This window comes from Asterias amurensis, chromosome 11 (genome assembly GCF_032118995.1).
Source record: "Asterias amurensis chromosome 11, ASM3211899v1".
Lineage (NCBI taxonomy): Eukaryota > Metazoa > Echinodermata > Asteroidea > Forcipulatida > Asteriidae > Asterias > Asterias amurensis.
Genome location: NC_092658.1, coordinates 11,530,887 through 11,552,323, shown reverse-complemented (window position 1 = coordinate 11,552,323; position 21,437 = coordinate 11,530,887). Strand labels below are relative to the sequence as shown.

The 21,437-nt window shown below is 38.4% G+C and overlaps 1 protein-coding gene across 1 annotated transcript in view; it reads right to left on the bottom strand.

Annotated features, from left to right (window-relative positions):
- The window catches only part of LOC139944617 (uncharacterized), a 43,037-nt gene extending 28,980 nt beyond the window's left edge, over positions 1-14,057 (bottom strand). The window contains 2 exon segments of the mRNA XM_071941676.1: positions 9,630-9,727; positions 13,974-14,057. The gene's annotated coding sequence lies outside the window, so the exon portion shown is untranslated.
- Positions 14,058-21,437: the final 7,380 nt, after the last annotated feature.

Here is a 21,437-nt window from a genome sequence, read left to right as displayed (position 1 = left end):
TTTGGATCAAAATAATAATCACATATCAAGGTGGCAATGTCGTTACATGGCAATTGAGTTTCCCATGTCAGTCATAATACATGGCCCTTGGAAAACAAGTAGGAACAGTTTCATTGAGTATAAGGGCTGGTATACATGTACACATGGTGCAAGATTTTTAGAATGTTCAGGCTATTTAAAAGATTTGGGTACTTTTTGTAACACAAAAGACAATGTCCACAGACATACATTAAACTTACACTGTTTGAAGATAATGATAGTAGAAAGCGTACCTTAAAATATTAGTTGCTGAGGTGCTGTAGTTTTTGAGAAATGAATAAAACAATATCGTGAAAATACGTCTCATGATCAGTGAGAAAAAAATTATTTTCATGACATTGTTTTACTCATATCTCAAAAACTATAGCACCTCAGCAAGTAATAATTTCAGGGAAGCTTTCTACAATCATTATCTTTAAACTGTGTAAGTTTTGTGTAAATCTGTGCACACTGTGTTTGTTGTCCTACAAAAAGTGCCTAGACCAATTATTCAAAAGACCAATCATGTAGTTAGCAAATCCTTAATCAAGTTGTTAGAAAACCTTAAAGTTCTATTTAGTTTTGATGTGTGCTCACATACATTGACTCTCTGTAAACACAATTTGTTCTCATCATATCCATACACAGAAATAGTTTGAGTAAACCACAGAAGAAAAAAATAAAAAGACTATTTAGTGCAGAATCCTTTTCAAGTTTAAGAAAATGTTGAAGTTCTACTTAGTTTGATGTATACTCACATAAATTGACTCAATTCATAAACACAAAGAGGTCACAATGTTTCACAATCCTTCATAAAGCCAACACTAACAATATTACACTAATCGCTAAATAAATAATCCAATGCATAAATAAAACCACATACATGTTGCAGAAGGGTTCACGATCAGCAAGCACACATGGCCCTTCTATTTTTGTGTAAATATCATGTAAGCAATGATATCCTTCAACAGAGAAACGGTGTCATGCAAGACTGTAACAACAACACCCCGTATTATCACAGAACGCACTTGGCAACTCTGACGGACGTCCTAGCTAAACAAATCAAGTCTTACTCCAAATACGCCTGACTAGGTAAAGTGCTTTGAAATGGAGAATAAGTGTACCTCTGTGACAGGTAACCAATGTGTTGAGTTGAGTTTCATGATCTCTTGTCACTGTAGCAACTTCTCATAACTGATATCCCAGATCAAACGAAATCTGTTCTTATACACATTTGGTTTGGGGTTTGGGGTAACACCATGTGTGTGTCTATAATGTTTGTACTTGCCAGGTAGATTTTACTGTTAATAGAACTGTCTTGCTACATTTTATTACATTATATTCTACTACCGCGGGGTAGATTTTTGGATTTCGGGAGACTTCTCAGTCCTGACAAGGGCTGTCTAACGTTTCGACTAGCTTGCTCTTGTCATGTTCTTTTTTTTTTTAACCATGTTTAGCTTTTAATAATGTATGTTTTCTTGCTTGTTTATGTACAGTGCATTCAAGCAATTTATCGGATATATACAGGCACTTTATAAGTGCTGTTATAACAACAACATTATACGATACTTATTATTATTAATCATCAGAGCAATATTGACATCCAGCTGCAGAGAATCCACTCAACTTTACAAGAACTAATTGCCTTGTAAAAAGAAAGACAAGAGAGGAAAAAAACAGCAAAATCTTCAGGACCCTCTTGACATACATGTATGTAGTACTCAGACATGGACAAGCACAAGTGTGCAGAAAAAATTGTAAAATAAAAGCACTCATAAAAAAAAAGCTATTAAATTTCAACAAACAGACTGTGAAGTAATTCCTGCTTGCAATTTTTGTGTAGGTGTTGGACGCTTAAATGCGCTGGGGTGTGTTCAACAAGTCTGAACTTGCACACATCGTGGTGACCTGGATACATATGCAGTGAGAGATTTTTTTGCCCTGCGTGTGGACACAGACTATCAGTGTAAATAACAATGGAGGCCCTCTGTTGATGTGCCATTGACTGTCAAGGTACACCATACCGTAGAGAACACACAGACTGGTGAGCGATAGGACTGATTGAAAAAAAATGGATTTAATAAGAGAGGCAAAGAATCATCATTTTAAAACAAACAACTCTGTTCTAGAAGATGTCAGTTATTTTCATATTATTACATTTCTCAGCAACGAAAAAAAGAATATCACTCTCTCAAAATGACAGGAATAAAGACATATTCAACGTGCTTCCATTAAATAAATAACAAAAATATTCTGAATCAATTCAATGTAATGATCTTTGACATCATCAGGATCAATTACTTTGAACATTTAGGCCTTCATGCAGCCACATTTAGTTTGGGAAATTAACTGTTAACGGCTATGATTTACCAGAATTTAAGCATATCAAAATTATGCGTCCCAGAATAATTTTACCAGCCAAAATACACTGTCCACTATATTACCATAGAGCGACATTATAATGTCATTCCTAAATAAGAGTTCCAGAGACCTGTTTTTGCTTGACATATAAACACACAGCCTGAAAACTCATTCCAAATGAGACCCTGCCTGTTTTCCTGACTAAAGGGCACTTCCCTTTCATCATCATAACCACAAAGCCAGGTTCACAGCTTTCACTACATTCCTTGTTCAGTATGGTGGCGAGTGCGACACATGTCTGCAACTGTGATATAAAAAAGGGGGCAAGGTGGGGAAAGAAACCTAAATCTGTCGCCAGCTTTTGAATAAAACATGATCTGCTCAACCAAATCAAAGAACAGCTGAAACACATTATTAGCTTTAAAGAGTGAAATGCTGCTTGTGACCCAATGTCAACACAAACGCTACACTAGCCTGCACCGTCAGCGTCGCCGCGCCATGGCCGGGCTGTAAGAGCATCACTGCAGCACAGGGATTAGATTAACCTATTTGAGGGTTAAAGGGAAGGTAGATCTTGGTTAAAGCCACTAGATACACTTTCGGTACAGACAAAAAAAATAAAAGTTCACAGATTTACAAATAATTTACAGGGTTTACAGAAGGTAAAAGAATTATCTTGAATATTATTCCATGAAATGCTTTACTTTTTGAGAAAACATTAAAACAATATCAATTCTCGATAGCGAGAATTACGGATTTATTTAAAACACATGTCATGACACGGCGAAACATGGGGAAACAAGGGTGGGTTTTCCCGTTATTTTCTCCCGATTCCGATGACCGATTGAGCCTAAATTTTCACAGGTTTGTTATTTTATATATAAGTTGTGGTACACGAAGTGTGAGCCTTGGACAATATTGTTAACCGGAAGTGTCCAATGGCTTTAACAAGATTAAAGGAGGAAAAAAATTGTAATAAGGTAGTGTCTCAATTGAGTGATTCAGCTCTTGGGATTTCTGGATCAGTACAAATGGGGAGCTTCTTCAAAATGAACCTCTGCAGCTAATAGCCATAGATGCAACATACATACATTGGACATAACCTTAGTAAGACATTATTTGACTTGATGGCTTCAATTGGCTATGGCTACAGTATACATCACTGCAAATGCCTAGTGCATCTTACTTTGCCACCTAACAGTCATATAGCCATAGTGGCATTATTCTGAAGAGAAAAAACCTTGGTTCTATTGGGGTCTTAACACTGTGCTATTGAAAAAGTGGTGTAGACAAACCGTTTGAAGAACTGGTTTCAGCATTAACAGAATTGATATGAAAAATATTCTAACATATTTTTAATCAGTTAGTGGCTGCCTTTTGGTGGTCTAACATGTGCCTGTATGCTATATAATTCTTAGCAATATTACCTGCCGGTATAGGGAATTATGCAAAAATAATATTGTGCTCTACATATGTAAGTATGAGTGAAGTAGACTCCAAATTGATGCCAAAGGGTCTGATTAAATGGAAATTTATGGTAAAATTGCAGACATTTTCTACAGCATCTTGCATCTGTCAAGATAAGAACTAAATGCAGAGGTTGTAAAAAAAAAATAGTAATAATTTTAATTAAAAAAATAACCTTAATGCGTCACTTTCCCCTTTAAAAGGCAAGCTAATGCTATCTGACAAAAAGACTGTTTTGAGTCCACCATCACAAAACAAGAAAGTAACAGGATGCAGTGTAAATCCTACAGGGGAAATGTCTTATCAGCTGCAAAGCCCGCTTGTTAAAGGCGCGTTGTGTGACTCACAAGGCAGGATTGGAACGTGTACAATCCTGCCGTAGCTGTCCTTACTTGAACCTGCAGTGTATCCCCTCAAAGTCAACGCCATATCAGGGTGGGTTCTATTTGTATACAGAAAAAAAAAATCCATATTATGTGCCTGTAGGTCTCTGCTGATATTCCCTACCAATCTCGTTGCAGGAACCTGCAGTATCCACAACGTAAACGTGGCGGGTTCTATTCGAATACAGAAAAAAGAATCCATATGTGCCTACAGGTACATGTACACGAAGGTTTCGCACTGATATTCCCTACTATTCAGAAATGAAGGAGTGCCACGTCAATGTTCGTTTAGCTGCCACTTGTGTTGTTCACCAGATTTACAGCAGGAAAAAAATATAGAAAAAATAAATAAAAATTTGTGTCAGAGATGAAATTTAATGTATGATGCATTGCCCACTGGGGATGCTATCGGATACTGTGTCTGTGTGTGTACAATATGGTCTGCCATTTGGTGAATTTTCTACAATGTACAGTGTATGTAAAGTATGGGCCAAATATCATGGCTCAGTTTACCACAGAATTCTGAGCTTACAGCGCCCTTTAAAGCAGTTGATTAACCTACAATGTACGTACATGTATGTACAATGTGCTAAGGATAGTTTAGTACACAATCAAATAAACTACCAAAATAACACTTGGATTTATCATTCAATGGCAACAGGTGATTTGAGTTCATATAATGTTCATGGTAATTGCGTGTCAAGAATTCATACATGTAAATTACATCAGAACTGTATAATGTACATGCTGTATAAATTGGGTGCAAGCTTCGTACTCCCAGTATTTACATCGACAAGGGTAAACAGTGTAAATGGCATTGAATTTGTTCAACTGTATTACTCAACAATCAAATCGCTTATTTCCTACTTTACTCTTAAATCAAGAGATAACACTTTTGAAAATACCAACTACAGACCTGTGTATTATATGTCTGTCTACCGACAACAATTATCTCTAATTTGATTGTGTTGTTTATTTTCCGGGGTATATTTTGTCTGTTAATGTTGTCTGTTTAATTACTTTATGAAAGTGATCTTTGTACGCTGATAGTAATAACTAATTTTGATTACATTTTCAAAACTGGCTGATGGGCCCAATTGCCAACTGTTACAAGGCTTAAAACAAGGCATGAATTTAAATTAGGGATGTCCTTATTGCCCCACTGATCCTGGCCTTATAGTTCAGTGCGGTCAAAGTGGTAACATTTTTAAGCACCTGCCCCCAGCCCCCTAGTTATGCCAACCTGTTAAAAAGTTTCCTCAAAAATACTCAAAAAACTTAGAAATAAAGAATTTCCAATGAAAGTTCCCTTTGAAAAATTAAAAATGCCGCTGCACTCTTACAGACGAAGTTCCAGGCCAGTGCACATTTATCAGCCAATTGGAATGAAAGCTCTCTGGTCTAGGAGTTCGTTAACACATCCTAACACAACCTCCTACACTTGGCCAATCAATACTCTCCGAGTCTCACTGATAATTTCTTCCTTTGATATATAATAATAAAAAAAAAAAAAAAAACTCATTTAAAAAAAAAAAGCTAGTGTGATCTTCTGAAAAAAATTCACAATTTCCCACACTTACATCAATCAATATATGGCACGTCTCACTGAAAAATTTCTCTTGTGATCCAAAGGGGAAAAAAAATACCAAAACATACTGGCGCTTCTCTCACTACTGAAAAATCTGTCCAAAACACAGCCACTTTATCAAAACAAATCAACATCAGGTGTGCCAGAATGACCCCATTTAAGTAATTCTCTTTAGCAGTAACTGAAGGGGGGGAGGAAGTGGAGCACGCGTCAGGGAAAGGATTGTTAAGTCAATACGGGCCGACCAAGCTGGCCAAAGACCCAACCGGCTGCTGACAAAACACACCTAGTGACCCTTTTTATCAATATATCGAATTGCCTTCTTCATAAAATGCAAGACTAAACCAGCCAGTGAAGGTAATTCCACAGCATGCAGCCGTTGTTTTAAATATAAGTAAAGAGGGGGGGGGATTGGATCTGTGAAATGTCAGAGGCAAATGGATGTGAAGAAGATTGGCTGATAAACGAGGACCAGGCGATGACGGGTGTGTTGAAGCGTCAGATATCCTTGGATAATAACATGGGTGAACGGCTGCTTCTGGGCAGTGATGATTTACGAATGCGAAGGCTAGGGACACGCATGAAGTGTTGCTTTCCACTGTAATGTGTAAATGGAAAGGGGGGGAGGGGAGCAGTAATACTTGCACATTGTCAGAGGCCTTGATGTGATGATTCCGAGCAATGTGATACAAATGGGAATTCTGAACATTACAGACACCTGTCATGAAATATCATGATGTACACATGTTACTTGTGGGTACATGAACCTTCTATTCAATTATGACAGCTTGTGTTGGGGGGGGGGACGACACACCTTGTCCTCATTGATTTGAACCAAGTATTGAAACCATCCAGAAGCTTGTTATGTTCCAACTTTTTATAGAGAAGACTGTGGCCTTGACAGGTTCCTCCTAAAGAAGGTTACATATATGTAGGTTGGTTCTAATAAAACAGGAAGTAACTAATTTTGGAGGTTTAAACAAAAAACACATCCACAACCCAAACCCTTGGCAACATACATGTACATGTACATTTAGAAAACTTCAAGTTTTAATCAAAGTTTTAGTAATTATGGTTTGTATATTTTTCATATCTACCCCTTCCTGCACTTCATCCCACCCTCACCCTCTGCTCCACACTGCCTACTCCCATCCCTTCAAATTGCCATCATATCCCCTTAGTGTGTTTTTGTGAGGGGTTTTAAAATATTTTTTAGTGACTCTTCTTGTAATTTATTAGTGTTTTAAATGTTTATTAGAGTTCATGTTTACTTATTTTCAATGTGTCTATAAACTCCACTTATCACATAGGAAGAAAATGCTCATGTTTTTAACATGATTAAATAAAATTTGAATCTTTAATCTTGAACATATTGTTAACAATAGACCGATCCATTAAGCTCCGCCCCATTGCGTATTTACCAATCACAACCCAACGAAGGTCCGACAAATAAGGTCCGACAAATAAGGTCCAACAAATAAGGTCCGACAAATAAGGTCCGACATGCGTGCGCGTTAGCTTGGCGTGCGCGGCAGAGTTGTGCAGAAAGGCATTGGAGAGGCTCACGTGATCTTGCTCGCACATGCGTCGTGGGCGGAGCCTAATTGATCGGTCTATTGTAAAAACTAGAGAGACAAAAAGTTGAAAAAGAATAGCACCCATTTAAAAAAAAAAAAATTAAAGGCCTACACATGCAGTCTTGCAGTCAGAATCAGAACCAATATTAACCCAAGTATCCACTATCTCACATCAACATGAAAGTAAACCAACGAGACTTGTGTTACAGAGGTTGAGTAATACTCTGCATACAACAGTCAAGGGGCATTGGGAATTCAAACATCTCATTGTTCAGCACGATGCTGCTAAAAGGTTCATAATGTCATTTTAGCTGAAATTAGGAATTCCTGCATGCTGTAAGGGAGGAGTGGGGAAGTACAAGTGGAATGATGTCAAGTTGTATATGAACAGCCTTGAACATCTGTTCTATTTCAGGGCGCTTAAGAAATGGAACCAGGCTTTCTGTAATATACAATATATGTTCTCCCCTATACACTCTGGCTTTAATGAGATGTAGAACAAACAGCTATTTCAACTACCCCCCCCCCCCAAGTACTGCATCTCTTTGTAACGCCTTGCCCGGTGCATGTTTCCTTATACTACATGTAGGCTGTTTTAAGAGGAATACATGTATAAACTCCTACCTTCAGTTCCCCATAGCTACATGTACATATGTATTTTGAACTCAAATGCTTTCTTTTTTGCGAACCTCAATTGGGTTTGAACTTGCATAATGTGTGATTTGTTTTCCCAATTCATTGTCAATAAAACGTCCAGCATTGCATATAATATCAATCAACAGAGCGCCTTATTTTAGTGTTTGTGTGGCACAGTGACAATGTTTCTAAATTCCAGTAAAGGTATGCACTTCCCATCCCCTGGCTACTTTGCACCATCTTCACAATGCAAGATTTACGCAGTGGAGCGAAAAAGCAGACTTCTGTTGATTTAAGAGGTGTTACTCCTAGCAGGATCCGCCCAGGTAAAAAATATGACTTGTATTTGTGAGACCCAATCTCTCCCACTGTAGGACATGTCAAGGCTACCCTGTTCCCTAGCCAATTTACTCAGTATCAACAATCAGACTATTTACACAAAAACAGTTTCAGAACTTTCAGCAGAAGGACTGCATGTACATGTATTGTCAGAGAAAACGGTTCCTATTTTTTTTTCAGGGCATTGTCACTGACATTCCATTTTCCTAGGCAGAATAACAGCTCTGCAGAGACTGAAGTAGCCATCTTTGTTTGGTTAACATTTAAAGCAGCTACCCTGATAAAAATGCTTGTTACTTGTACATAGTGCAACCATAACAGTACTCTTATCGGCTCAAATTCATCAAGCTGATTAGTCCAAATGAGTGCTTGGCTTCAATCTGCTGTGCCACCAAAACAGGGAACCAGTGAAAAAAAAACAGTGCTGCAGGCCTACATACTTTGGCTGATAACCAAATTCTGCTAAGCAAAATTCTTCTTTGCTGAGCATTTTTAGAGGCTGAACAGCTTTATGAAGTTGTGTCCAGTCCAGGGTCCTATTTGATAATGTCCTATTTGATAATGCTTCCTCAGCACACAATAATGTGCCTAGTGCAGACAAAATTTGCAAAGTAAATACATATGATCAGGAAAGGGAAAGACATCCCATAATAATGTATGATAAAAACAGTTTGTGGCTTTTACATGCACACGTAGGTGATGTAATAATATAAAGAAGCCATAGCCCTGGTTAAACATCCCTTCAAAATATTCCCATGTACATGTAGCCTTCAAGATTGTCAAATTGAAGCAGACTTTGCAAATTAAAACATGCCCTGCCCCCCTCACAGATGAAAACCCACGCATCAGGCGGTGGTCTTATGGTGGTGCCATATTCGTTGCCATGGCCTTGTCCGAAGTAATGACATTGGCAATAGCTACAAGTACATGTACATGTATGGCCTTCAGTATTTGTGTGGCAGCCATAGCCGAATGTTGCTCGTTTTAAACAAATCAAAGGTCAGGAAGAGAAAATATTGGGGCCCTCTCAGGGTTTGACATACACTTTTGTAGTGACTCGCCTAGCAGCAGGACCAGTAAGCTTGTTATCTCACCAGTCAGTCAACTTTTCACCAGTCAACGTTCAAATAAAATAGAGATGGTTTCAAACACTGAGCTAGCCAGCTGCACCACTTGGAAAGAATTCTGACTAATCTTTTATCAAAAACGAAGATGGCTGCAACATGTTTGTTTTTCTTCCTCTAATCTGAACCTTACCTTCTTCTTTTTCGTTTTTGTTTTAATAGTAGTAGACCTGCAGCTGTGATTGTAATGTGACTCTCATGTGGCTCACACTACATGCATGCATCGTGGTTCTGTAAAGATACAAACGAGAAACGAAAGAAAAGATTGAGTAACAATTTACAATAAATCAGGAATGAGAGTCCTCGTTTACAAATAAGTCTGAAACTGAGATCCAGATTTTTAGGAAGTAGGCTGAAATAGTGGCATTTCCAACTTTTATTAACTCCTAGGACCTAGTTCAAATGCACGCCATTGTTAACTAAAGGTTAATTATTTTGACTTGAACACAGGCTGGTTGACTACTTTGGTTGACCATTTGGAACCAGCCTCGGTAACATGGTTTCTTCCATGGTCCCGTTAGCCTGTTCCTTGCTAACATGTGTAAAGTGCAGAAGGGAATCAATGACACTATAGCGAAAATGTGGAAGGCAATGGAAGTGTTGAATACCGTACCAACAGTTGACTAGACTTCCAAACGAGTCATGTCTAATGAGTCTGTCACTGCGCATGATGTACGTTGCTAGTCAGTGGTCAATCACTGGTCGATTAAAAAGTGCACACTCGGGTTTGCTCTTAGATTTAGATTTCACAGAGCTTTTGAGAACAATGTCCCCAGCCCTAGCGAAGTAGATCAAATGTAGATGGAAAAGATAAGAGTTGCTGTTCTTCAAACATGCAGATTTAAAAAGTCTGAAGTCAGATCAAAGTCTGAAACTTCCTTTTCCCTGCAAGTAGTGCACTAACCAATGATCTTGTCACAACAACAAAATATTTCATGTCACTAATCATTCAAAAAGATTGAAAAAAATGTTAGTTTTATTTCAACGACTACATAAGCAAAAACTAACTAAAAAATGTAAAACCTCAACTAACAATTACTTTTAATGTTCACAATCACACATCCATGCGTAACTCTAACTCTTATATCAGAGCCCCTGCCAAATAAAAAGAGAAAAGTACATTGTGTACAGAGTTCTGTTGACATAAAATATTGCTAGACAAACAGAACCTGGGAATACATTGCTTACGTGCTATCTCAGAGGCTCGTATGACACGCCCCTTTCACCAAATAAATATCCAGAACCTGCACTGCGTTGTTTAATCTATAATAAGCTGATAGGGAAAATGCACCATTGAGAAGGGGGGGGGGGTAAGGACAATACTGACATAATATCCAACAAATGATTGTGTGATTTGTGCATCGTACTTTATTATTGCGGAACTTCAAATCCATTTTCTTGTTACCAAAGCTGTCCCCTGTCTGTTTAGAAAACCCGCATTCAGGTTTTAATAGCCAGAACACAATACATGTAGCTCAGATTGCATAGGTGTCATGGGAACATAATCCGTCAGGAGTCTTGTGCACAAAATTGTGTCCATTTAAGTATAGTCTTCTGTGTGTATTTTTAATGTAGGCAGACGTCACACCCTCCAAAATAACCCAACCAGGAAACTTGAGCGGGTGACCTTTCCACCTGTAGAGAGTTAATACTGTGGAGTACTTGGCTGTCAATGATTTTGGATGTCCTACTGGTAATAGCGACTCCAAGAAGGGAAATTGGTTTCATGTTAGTCTGTCATTGTGGTAAACCAGCAAATATTCCAGTAAAACTGTATGGTGCCTTATGGAATCAATTTGATCAAAGTTGTTTTTGATCAAAAAAATGCCTGAAATGCATATACATATAAATGATATTTTATTTACAATATTTTACAACAGACTTAAAAGTCAACTATGGAATTATATATCTTTCTTATTAAAGTTATTACATTGTACTTGGTGCCCCTTCAAAAGACCCCCAGAGTTGCCCGGTCATGAGTTTGCTGGTACATGTACATGTATGACGCTAATAATGTCACTAGCCCCTGGCCTGCGTCCCAGTGTTAACCTCAAGTTAATTTGTTTACAAAATAATATTTTCTTAGCACTAATGGGCTTTGAAGGATTCAGCAGCCAGAGCACTTTCCAGTTGTAGGATTGTGTTGTAAATGTACACGATACACAACAGGGTGCCTCTGACATGACTGGGGTTAGATACATGTACTTGTAAAATGTACATATACTGCACGTAAGCAGCTTGTTGACTTCAAAAGAAACAACAGGAATAACTTCCGTCTGTTTAATCTTTGCCCAGGCCTGAAGCTTCCAGCAGCAATGGAAGCAATTGCCTTATTGCCCTTGGTCATTGCCAAGGTGCCCCTTGAAATGATCAATAGAAATTTACATTTTCCTCATAGATGCACACTGAACAAAAAAGGAAAATGCCTTGGCCAGTGCCCTTGCAATAGCGAAGCATCAGGCCCAATTTTTATTTCAAAGATACTTTGTTCTCAAAAAATTGCTGTTCGGTCTGTATAAAGAAAAGAGAAAAAAAGCAGGCAAATGATTATTTTATCTTTCAGAGTGTTGGTCTCACAGTTCTCTCCATAAAAGTTTGAATGCTGTTGATTTAACCACAGGCCCTCAAACTTTGACGATAAGGGGTTGTTGATATTGATCTGGTAATTGCTGGCCAGGCCGTCACAGACTTTGGACTTGATTACAATTATTTTTAAAATCACATTTGCTTCAATTTAAAAGGGAGTTAAACTAGCGTGCCTTGCAATTCCACTCAGCAAGATTTTGACCTTTATTTACAATTTGCATCGAGTAAATGGTTACCAAGTTATTTTGAGACCATGCAGTTTAAAGAAAGAAAAAAAATATAAAAAAAATAAATAAATAAATAAATAAAATATTCTGACCTCATTTTCAGCTTTACGATAAAAAAAAAACGCATAACAAATTGAGCTACTTATTCATTTATGCCGCTCAAACCAGTCCCCGAAGGAGGAGAAATCTTTACTATGTCTATCACTTTAAGTGGAGATTTTCCTCTAACCATATGGAAGATATGGGAGAGCATTGTGCCAGAATAATTCCTGAACCACTATAATATCAGACAAGCAACTTTGCATGCAATATTATTATGGTAATACTAGTGTTTGTCTTTGAAAGAAACAAAAGAGGAAATGCACAGATAAATTTGTTCAGTGTTTTTTTAGCCAACTATGGCACTAAAATAGAAGAAAGAGGAAATCAGCTGGCAAAGTTTCCTGAGTAGAAACAGTGGAACCAAACAACTAATAACACTTCATGTTTTGTAAACGATGGTTGTTTTACTACATGATACACATCGGTGGAGGAGAGATGTTATCATGCCCAGATCAAAAACCCTTCAGCATCGTCCTATGTTCCCAGTTAAGACTAGCACTAGCATAAATGATGGCCCAATTCCATGTACCACGAAATTCTGCGCTTATAGAATCAAATAACGCAGATTTTGGTGCTAAGCGGAGCAACAAAATTTTACCATGAGGCTAGAGGCCCTCAATGATTTAATCCAAGAATGAAACAACTTCTTGTCAACAATATCAACGCTCAACTCTGCCCACAAGAGACTGATATATGGAATAAAATTAAGTCTCACACCTCGACATCTGCATGTTCTGGGTGTATGTAATTCACGCATATTTACATGTAGGTAGTAGACCAAGATGGCCGTAGTTAGTAGTAGAAACAGAAACAGTCAACTGTCCTTTGAATCATACATAATTTATCACAATGCGAGGACAACTGTAATTTATCTGACATGGATTCACAGCATACCTGACAAGAGAAAAACTCTTTGACCAACACGAGATGAGTTATTACTGTCGAATATGATCGAAAAAATAGATCAGGTGTGGGAGACCGAATTTAATCAAATCTTCTCTACATATGACAAAGCACCGGAAATGGAAATGGAGAAGCACATAATAAACTGATCATAATCACCAGAGTACTGAATTATATTGCATTTCTGTTGGGATGCAGCTCATATTGATTTAAAATACATGTGGAATAATACACCAGAACGATTACTTTTAAAGGCAGGGTACATGTACATGTAAACTGATGGCTTTTGTCAAAGATGCTTGAGAAAAGCTTCATGCCTAGATAGCCTTTTTGAGATTCTCTTTTTTGGGTGGTCTGAAAAATCTTTCTCTAAAACAACTTTCTCTAAAACTACATTTTTTTCAAAGGAGGTCGTTTCTAACAATGATTTGTAATTTCAACAGCTCTCCAGTGCCCTTTACCAAGAAAGTTTTATTGGTCGTTAGTTTTTACGGACATCAAAGCATTGCAAATATGAGAACATTTTCAGGAAGAGATAGATAACTCTGTTGTACACAAAAATTGATGTGCCCAAGTGTGTGTTTTTTTTTTTTTTTTTTTTTTTTTTTTTGGGGGGGGGCAATTTTTCAGCAAGTTTTAGTGCTTGCTACAATGTTTACCTGCATGCAAGTACAGTTCTTCTTTTCTAATCCGATCAGTATGGCAGCATTCTCTGCTGGCCAAATGCCAGTTATATATACATCCCCGAGGACCAGTCAAAATTCTGTCCAAGTTGTTTTGCTGGCTAGTTCACTGCTTCCAAAAAGCTACACAGCCAGCTTGGAATGTTTCAAACTCAAGTAGTACCCTACAAATAACAGTGTTACAATAAGAAAACCTTAAAATAAGGAGGCAAGTGACGAAGCTTCTGGACTACTGAAACAAAAAGTTAGCTGGTGCTGCTGGATGGCCACTTACTGAAAAAGTAGGCTACATAGTGTATCCTTGGTCTATGGTAAAAGTATGTGTACAATGGTGTACAGCATGTAGAAGTCCACCAACAGTGTACATGTACAGGTACATTACATGACACAAAATAACCACAAGCACTAAACCCATCAACTTTCATTGTCAACCCTTCCCATCATTCAACCACTTAAGTACACAAACCTACATTCAGTACTAAAACATCACATCAAATTATTTCTTCACCTCCTAAGTAGGTAAGATACTTACAAGAATAGCACAGTGCAGTCACCCGCCCAAACCACAAACCCTCCAAGATGAATCCCTGAAAAACAACCACACACCCTTCACAGGCCAGACATTTCAACACTATGCTATAAACCACAGGCTGAACGAACGTACCTTGATTATGAAGCCTTACATGCCACAGTGCAGTAGACTACGCTTAACAGTAGACTATGGACCCGTTCCAGTCTCAGTCAGTCATCCCAGCGTTCTGTTTGTATGTAACTGTGTGTACATATGGATTTGGCGCTCTTGTTTGTGGGTACGCAGGGTTACTCCTGCCATGTACATGTGCGGACATGACCATGTATAATGCAATGCGCAGGATTCACAACAAGCTCTATCTGATCAATAGCCATGTTAAATCCACTCACTTGTCACACACAAATTGCTGACTGGATCACAATAGGGTTGCGTATTGATTTTTCTTCTCCAATCCAGGGCTTATCTGGACCACAGAATAGCTGGGGCCAGTTATTCAAATGAACCACCATTTGAAGCTGGGGGGGGGGGGGGGGTGCGGGTTTTTTGAAACTCATTAACCATTACTCTTCCAATACTTTGCTTCTTTGAGTGTTGTTCGCCATTTTTACTTAAGGGCAGTGGACACTATTGGTAATTACTATAATAATTATTAAAATAGTTATTGGCATAAAACCTTTCTTGGTGACGAGTAATGGGGAGAGGTTGATGGTATAAAACATTGTGAGAAACGGCTTCCTCTGAAGTGCCATAGTTTTTGAGAAATAAGTAATTTTCCACAAATTTTTTTTCGAGACCTCAGACTTAGAAACTTGAGGTCTCGAAATCAACCATCTAAACGCACACAACTTCGTGTGACATGGGTTATTTTTCTTTCATTATTATCTCGCAACTTCGATGACTGATTGAGCTCAAATTTTCACAGGTTTGTCATTTTATGTATATGTTGAGATATACCAACTGTGAAGGCTAGTCTTAGACAATTACCAATAGTGTCCACTGCCTTTAAACTGAAAATATAAACTGGCTTTAGCTAATCCAAGGAATCTGAAGAGGAACTTACAAATCTAAGAGACCAGCTAAACATAAGCTTAAAAAGGGAAACGGTAGGCCCATAGGCCCAATCAGTGACCCCTGCGTGGAGTGTTCAACTTTACCCAAGCACATGTAATCCGTCATGTACATGTAAAGGGTGCATGCCTGATGTCACGATCCAAGGATGGAGGTGTACTGTCCATGGAATTATACAACAAGCTGACCACATCATGGTTGAGGTGAACTTTCATCACAGGGTAGTAGATTAAAGAGGTTCTCTGACAAGATCGGGGCAGTCCAACAAACAGCTTTTCATTTTGAACCTTCAGACACAAGAACTGACAAGATCATCTATCATTCTATACCCTAATAAAACCCTGACAGAATGACAACTATATTCATATAAGAACACTTGACCTTTCACATTTCCTGCACTAGCAACATGTAATATAGCTCTTATAATACTCACTTGACGTTACACAACCCAAAGTCATGTCATGTCAGCCTCCAACCTAAAAGTCTTGTTATGAGACTTTAGCCATCAGACACTTTACCCTCCGGTTAAGGTCATCGAAACCCAATCAGCGGAGATTGCCCAAGAGTATAAAATGCTAACCAGTCGGTTAACAGCGATTGAAACAAACCTCGCAGTAGGCTCAAGGTTTAGAGCGTTGCGGATGCTCTTCAATTGATGAATATTGATGAGGAGTCTGCGGTAATAAATGCACTTGTCCTTGCAGGAATCACGACAGCCACAAGGCCAACGAACAGAAGAAGGGTCAGAAGTAGCAACGGTTCTTTATGTCTTTCACAACCGAGCCCTCCAGTGGACAACTAACTACCTTTAGACTCAGCGGCCAGCCTTTGTGATATTGTTTTAAATTCCTACTATTTACTAGTAGTCATCTTGTTCAGGCTTTACTGTATACAGCAAACTGTACACAGTAATGCCTAACTTGCAAATTCATCTGCAAAAAACTCTTTCAATTTCAATCGAGGTGGTGCAATTGACAAGTCTGAAATGAAAATCAGGGCACTCCATACTTCCCTCGAGAATCTTCATTTGCCATCTTTCTCATTGGCATCTCGAATACAAAGGTGTCGGTCAAAATTTATAAACAGGGTGTCTTAATTTGCGGTAAAGTAGGTGGGAAAAGGGTTTCTAAACTGCTCTCCTCCTATTGCTTTCACATGTTGAACAGAAAATAATGTACCTAAGTGTCTTACATGTACTTCCAAGCATGGTGTCCAGAAGACATCCAGGTACCATGAACATAACACAGCTTGGATATCAACGCATAAAACGGGCCAGACTAAAACTGTCCTCACAACCCCCAAAATTACCTGAGGCCTTTTTCCCCCCAAAGCACTTATTCCGCCCAGACTTGTCCGATATTAAAATGACTGGAGGGATATTAAGTGAGTCAACAGCACACAGTAAGCAATGATAAAATATGGCTTACATTCATTCAACAAATTAAATATTTACAACACTCCCACTGTACTAATAAAGACCACTCAGTAGTTAAAAGGCACGGTATACAGGTACTTTTGATATCCTCACTTGGTGGTTCCTACATTTTATATGCTTAACACACCTAAGAAAAGGTAGGTACTGAAAACCCAATCCCCATGCAAGGCTTCGGATCCAAATTGGGATTCACCATGGTCTATAGAGGTGTAAGCCAAGGAAAGGAACCACTGAGCCAAACTGATCCCCTTTTGTGGTTCTGAGACATGTTCACTCACATGTCAACCACAAGGAATCTCCAGCATGCAAGCAGTAATTCCGCCTTTAAATGCTCATACAACGGACAACATAAAAACTTTCTGAATGCGAGCAAACACAGCTGACCATCAATTACGATTCAGCAGCCAAAATGAAGACTGCTTTATTGCAGGTATTTAAGGAAGTGCGCCAGATTTAATCCAATGGGTGCGCTTTGTTGCATGGTACAGTTAGCGGCTTATTGATTTGTGAAACTACATGCAGTACGAATAACGGGGGTGGGGGGGGAGGGGGGGCACAGTAGTGTCTTCAACAAAAGATGCATTATCATATCACCATAGCAACTGAAGGTGGGAAAACTGGTTTAATAACGTGTCAGCTTGCAAATTGTTGTGACATTTAGGGACACCTTGTTAAGCGACAAATGACTCAAGCTTGGTAGTTGTTAGGCCCCATGTTGGCTTCTATATTCAACTCTACAAAAAAATACTAATTTTAGCTTGTGAGCAAATTCAACTCTGCCATTCAATTTGTTCCTTTTTCTTGTGGCAGATACGCACACGTATCTGTCTCTTTGTACAGGGGATGTTATTAACGAAGTAGCGTTTTTTAATTAGGCGATGCAATTTGCACAGCACGATCTCTGATGCCTTGTGTGAACAATCTCTCCAGAGAAGAATTATTGATTGCCATGGCAACCAGAACAAGATAAGTAGAGACCCAAGGTTGGCCTCTTTAACTTGTCTTTATTCTGCACCATGCTCCGCATTAGTGCGCGGGTCTTAAATATTTTTTGCCTCATTGAACACAAGTCAGTTGTTGAATGCTGCGCCTTAAAGAAAAAAATGGGGACAAAAATGAAAAGAGGAAAAAAAAACGAACAAAAGGATTTCATCAAATAATATTGAAATGCAACGAACAAATGAGCTTGAAAGACGAAATTGGAAAAAAAAATCCAGAACGTTTTTCTCAAATCGTTTTTAACAGGCATTTCTTTAAGAGACATGAATCTAACCCGTTTTATCTTTCCCCACGGAATTGATTTTTCCATAAGCGATTTCAAGCATGAAATCATCCGGTCAATAACAGGTGATGCATGAAGCAAGTCAAATTGCCCTGAAACACTTGCAAATTGCGACAATGGTGTCTCTAAAAGATAGCCACCTTCATGTGGAACAATATTTCCTATGAGTATTTATTTAGGATGACGTCACAGACATGTGATTTTGGTTTTTGTAATACAGTTTCAACAAATGAAAAGGGTAAAATTTTACACTGAGGACAGAATTTAGGAGAAAACGTTGTTAGAATACATGTAGGCCTACAATATATAAACCTTATAATTCACATACATGTATTCTTCATATCCTCTTTGATGAAATGAAGGATCCAGAACAATTTGCTTGGACCTAGCTCAGGTGTTCCAATCTTGTCCAAATCAAAACAGTTTTGTGTGTTACATATGTAACTGACACAGGAGACGAGAATATTGGAGGATTGAGGTCCCTTTTAGACAAAACGGCCTGGGGAGTTAAAGGATTTGGGTACTTTTTGTAACACAAAACACAATGTCCACAGATTCACATCAAGCTTACACCGTTTGAATGATAGTAGAAAGCGTACTTTAAAATATTAGATGCTGAGGTGCTGTAGTTTTTGAGAAATGAGTGAAACAATGTCATGAAAATACATTTTTACATGCTAAAATAATTTTTGTCTCATGATCAGTGAGACAAAATTATTTTCATGACATTGTTTTTACTCATTTCTCAAAACTACAGCACCTCAGCGAGTAATTTCCAGGATCGCTTTCTACCATCATTATCTTCAAACTGTTAAGTTTAGTGAAGATCTGTGGACATTGTGTTTTTTGTCCTACAAAAAGTACATAGACCCTTTAAGTCGCAGCAGTTGAGTTTTGCTCAACTTTCTTGCGAATATCGCAGCAAAAACAGAGTTGTAACGTCAAATTCATGTCAAATTCACATAACAACACGTTCGCATTCGCATTGGAAGGAAGAATGAACTGGGTTTTACATGTAAACTGTATAGAGTTGCAATGGAGGTGAGAAAGAACTAAGCCACAAGTTGCATGGTGTTTTGCCTGATGTAACTTACATTACTGTATCCTAACCAGAGTTTTTCTTTCTATAGTAAATTTGATGTTAACCAGCTTTAGTAAATTTGGACCAGCAAGGCAACAGAGGCATGTAATTGCTTACATGGCCTCAGTGAAATTCCTTGCCAGTTCACCATAACTGCTTAGCAAGCAGATTCTAAGCTTAGACCAGCTGTGAGGTGGTGTGTTACCCCAGTGGGTGCTATGCAAGCCCACCACAGCGACCGCCTCGCATTCCACCAATGCATTATGAAATCAATACTAGTGTGATCAATGTCGCACTGCTGTTACGGGGCAGTACACACTGTGCCTCCTAACACCGACGTCCATAGTGCAAGTGACATGTCATATTGGTCATGTACATGTACGTGCTGCATTGTGTGTGTATTAGAGTCAGAGAGTGGGATACTGCATCCCATTATGGAGATTTATATTATATTATATGGTATGTCAAAAAGATTTGACATACCAGTACAAACATACAATGTATGTGTAACATTGCAATGGTTAAGTTGCTGATCTACATGTTTACAAACTAACACTGAACAATGTCACAAAAATTCATGTTGAAATGTTGCTTAAAAAAACGATAAGCACAGTACTACCTGGCTTAAATTTCCCTCATGAGGGTGCCCTAAGCAAAAAACTGCCCTGCCCTTAAAGCCAATGGACACTTTCGGTAAACAATGTTGTCCAGGCCCATACGTCGTGTATCACAACTTTATAAAACAACAAACCAGTGAAAATTTAGGCTCAATCGGTCATCGGAGTCGGGAGAAAATAACGGGAAAACCCACCCTTGTTTCCGCACGTTTCGCCGTGTCATGACATGTGTTTAATATAAATCCGTAATTCTCGTTGTCGAGAATTGATAATTGTTTAAATGTTTTCTCAAAAAGTAAAGCATTTCATGGATTAATATTGCAAGAGAAGTCTTTTACCATTATCTTCTGTAAACCGTTTAAGTTATTTGTAAATCTGTGAACTTTTTTTTTTTTTTCCTGTTCCGAAAGTGTACAATGGCTTCAAAAGAGCCAAACATTAGGCTTTGTGTATAAAAAATGTTGGTGTTCCTGATACAGATTGAGAGGACCCTGATACAAATGAAATCAAACTCAACTCAATATGCTTCCATAAAAGAAAACTCTTGAGTGAAGTCCTTGGCGCCTAAAAATGACGATAAAGTGCATCAGATTGAAACTGGCAATACCTGCAAGAAAAACTGGGGCTCAGTTCATTCCATGCCTACCGGTGTAAAACATTAACGTGTACAGGCCTGATAATGGAGGCAATTGACTCCGCTGCCCCTGGTCATTGCCTCAGTGCCCTTGAAATTTTCCAATACAACTTTACAGTTTCCTCAAAGAGTGTCCTTCACAAGGGTAAAAACGCCTTGGTGCCTGAGTGTACTAATAAAGTTCATGGTTTTAACACTCAGTTCATGATTTATAAATGCAAGTACATGTCATGTAAGTACATTTGTAATGTACAACCCAGGCCTCAAACGTTGGAAGCCATGGCCTCTCCGTTGCCATGGTCTCAGTCTTTTCCTTGAAATCGCCCCCGCATCGATATCCTGATTTTCTAATGGAAGAGCTTTCTAATTACGAACATGGGTCATCTTGCTCCTTTGAACGACACATCTACATTATTTTTATCTGGTTGTCTTTGAATGCAGGCCCGATACTTCACAAAGCCTACTAGGCTTCAAAGACAATTGCCTCCGTGCCCCCTGATCATTGCCTTGGTGCCATTAAAACACACTAGTAGAAATGTACAATTTCCGCATAGTAGGGTGCCCTTTACTTACAAATGTAGGAGAAAATGCCTTGCATGCTTGCCCTTTCAAAAACGAAGCAACCAGGCCAGTGGAAATAACACCGCATTCACATAAACATTTATGGCAATTCACAGGTACTGGTAGACATCACCAAAATAAAGAAAAGTTTTTTATTTTTATATGGAATGTTTCACTAGAGCATAAAAATCTAGGTTTAAATATCACTTGTACATGTACTTTTATATACT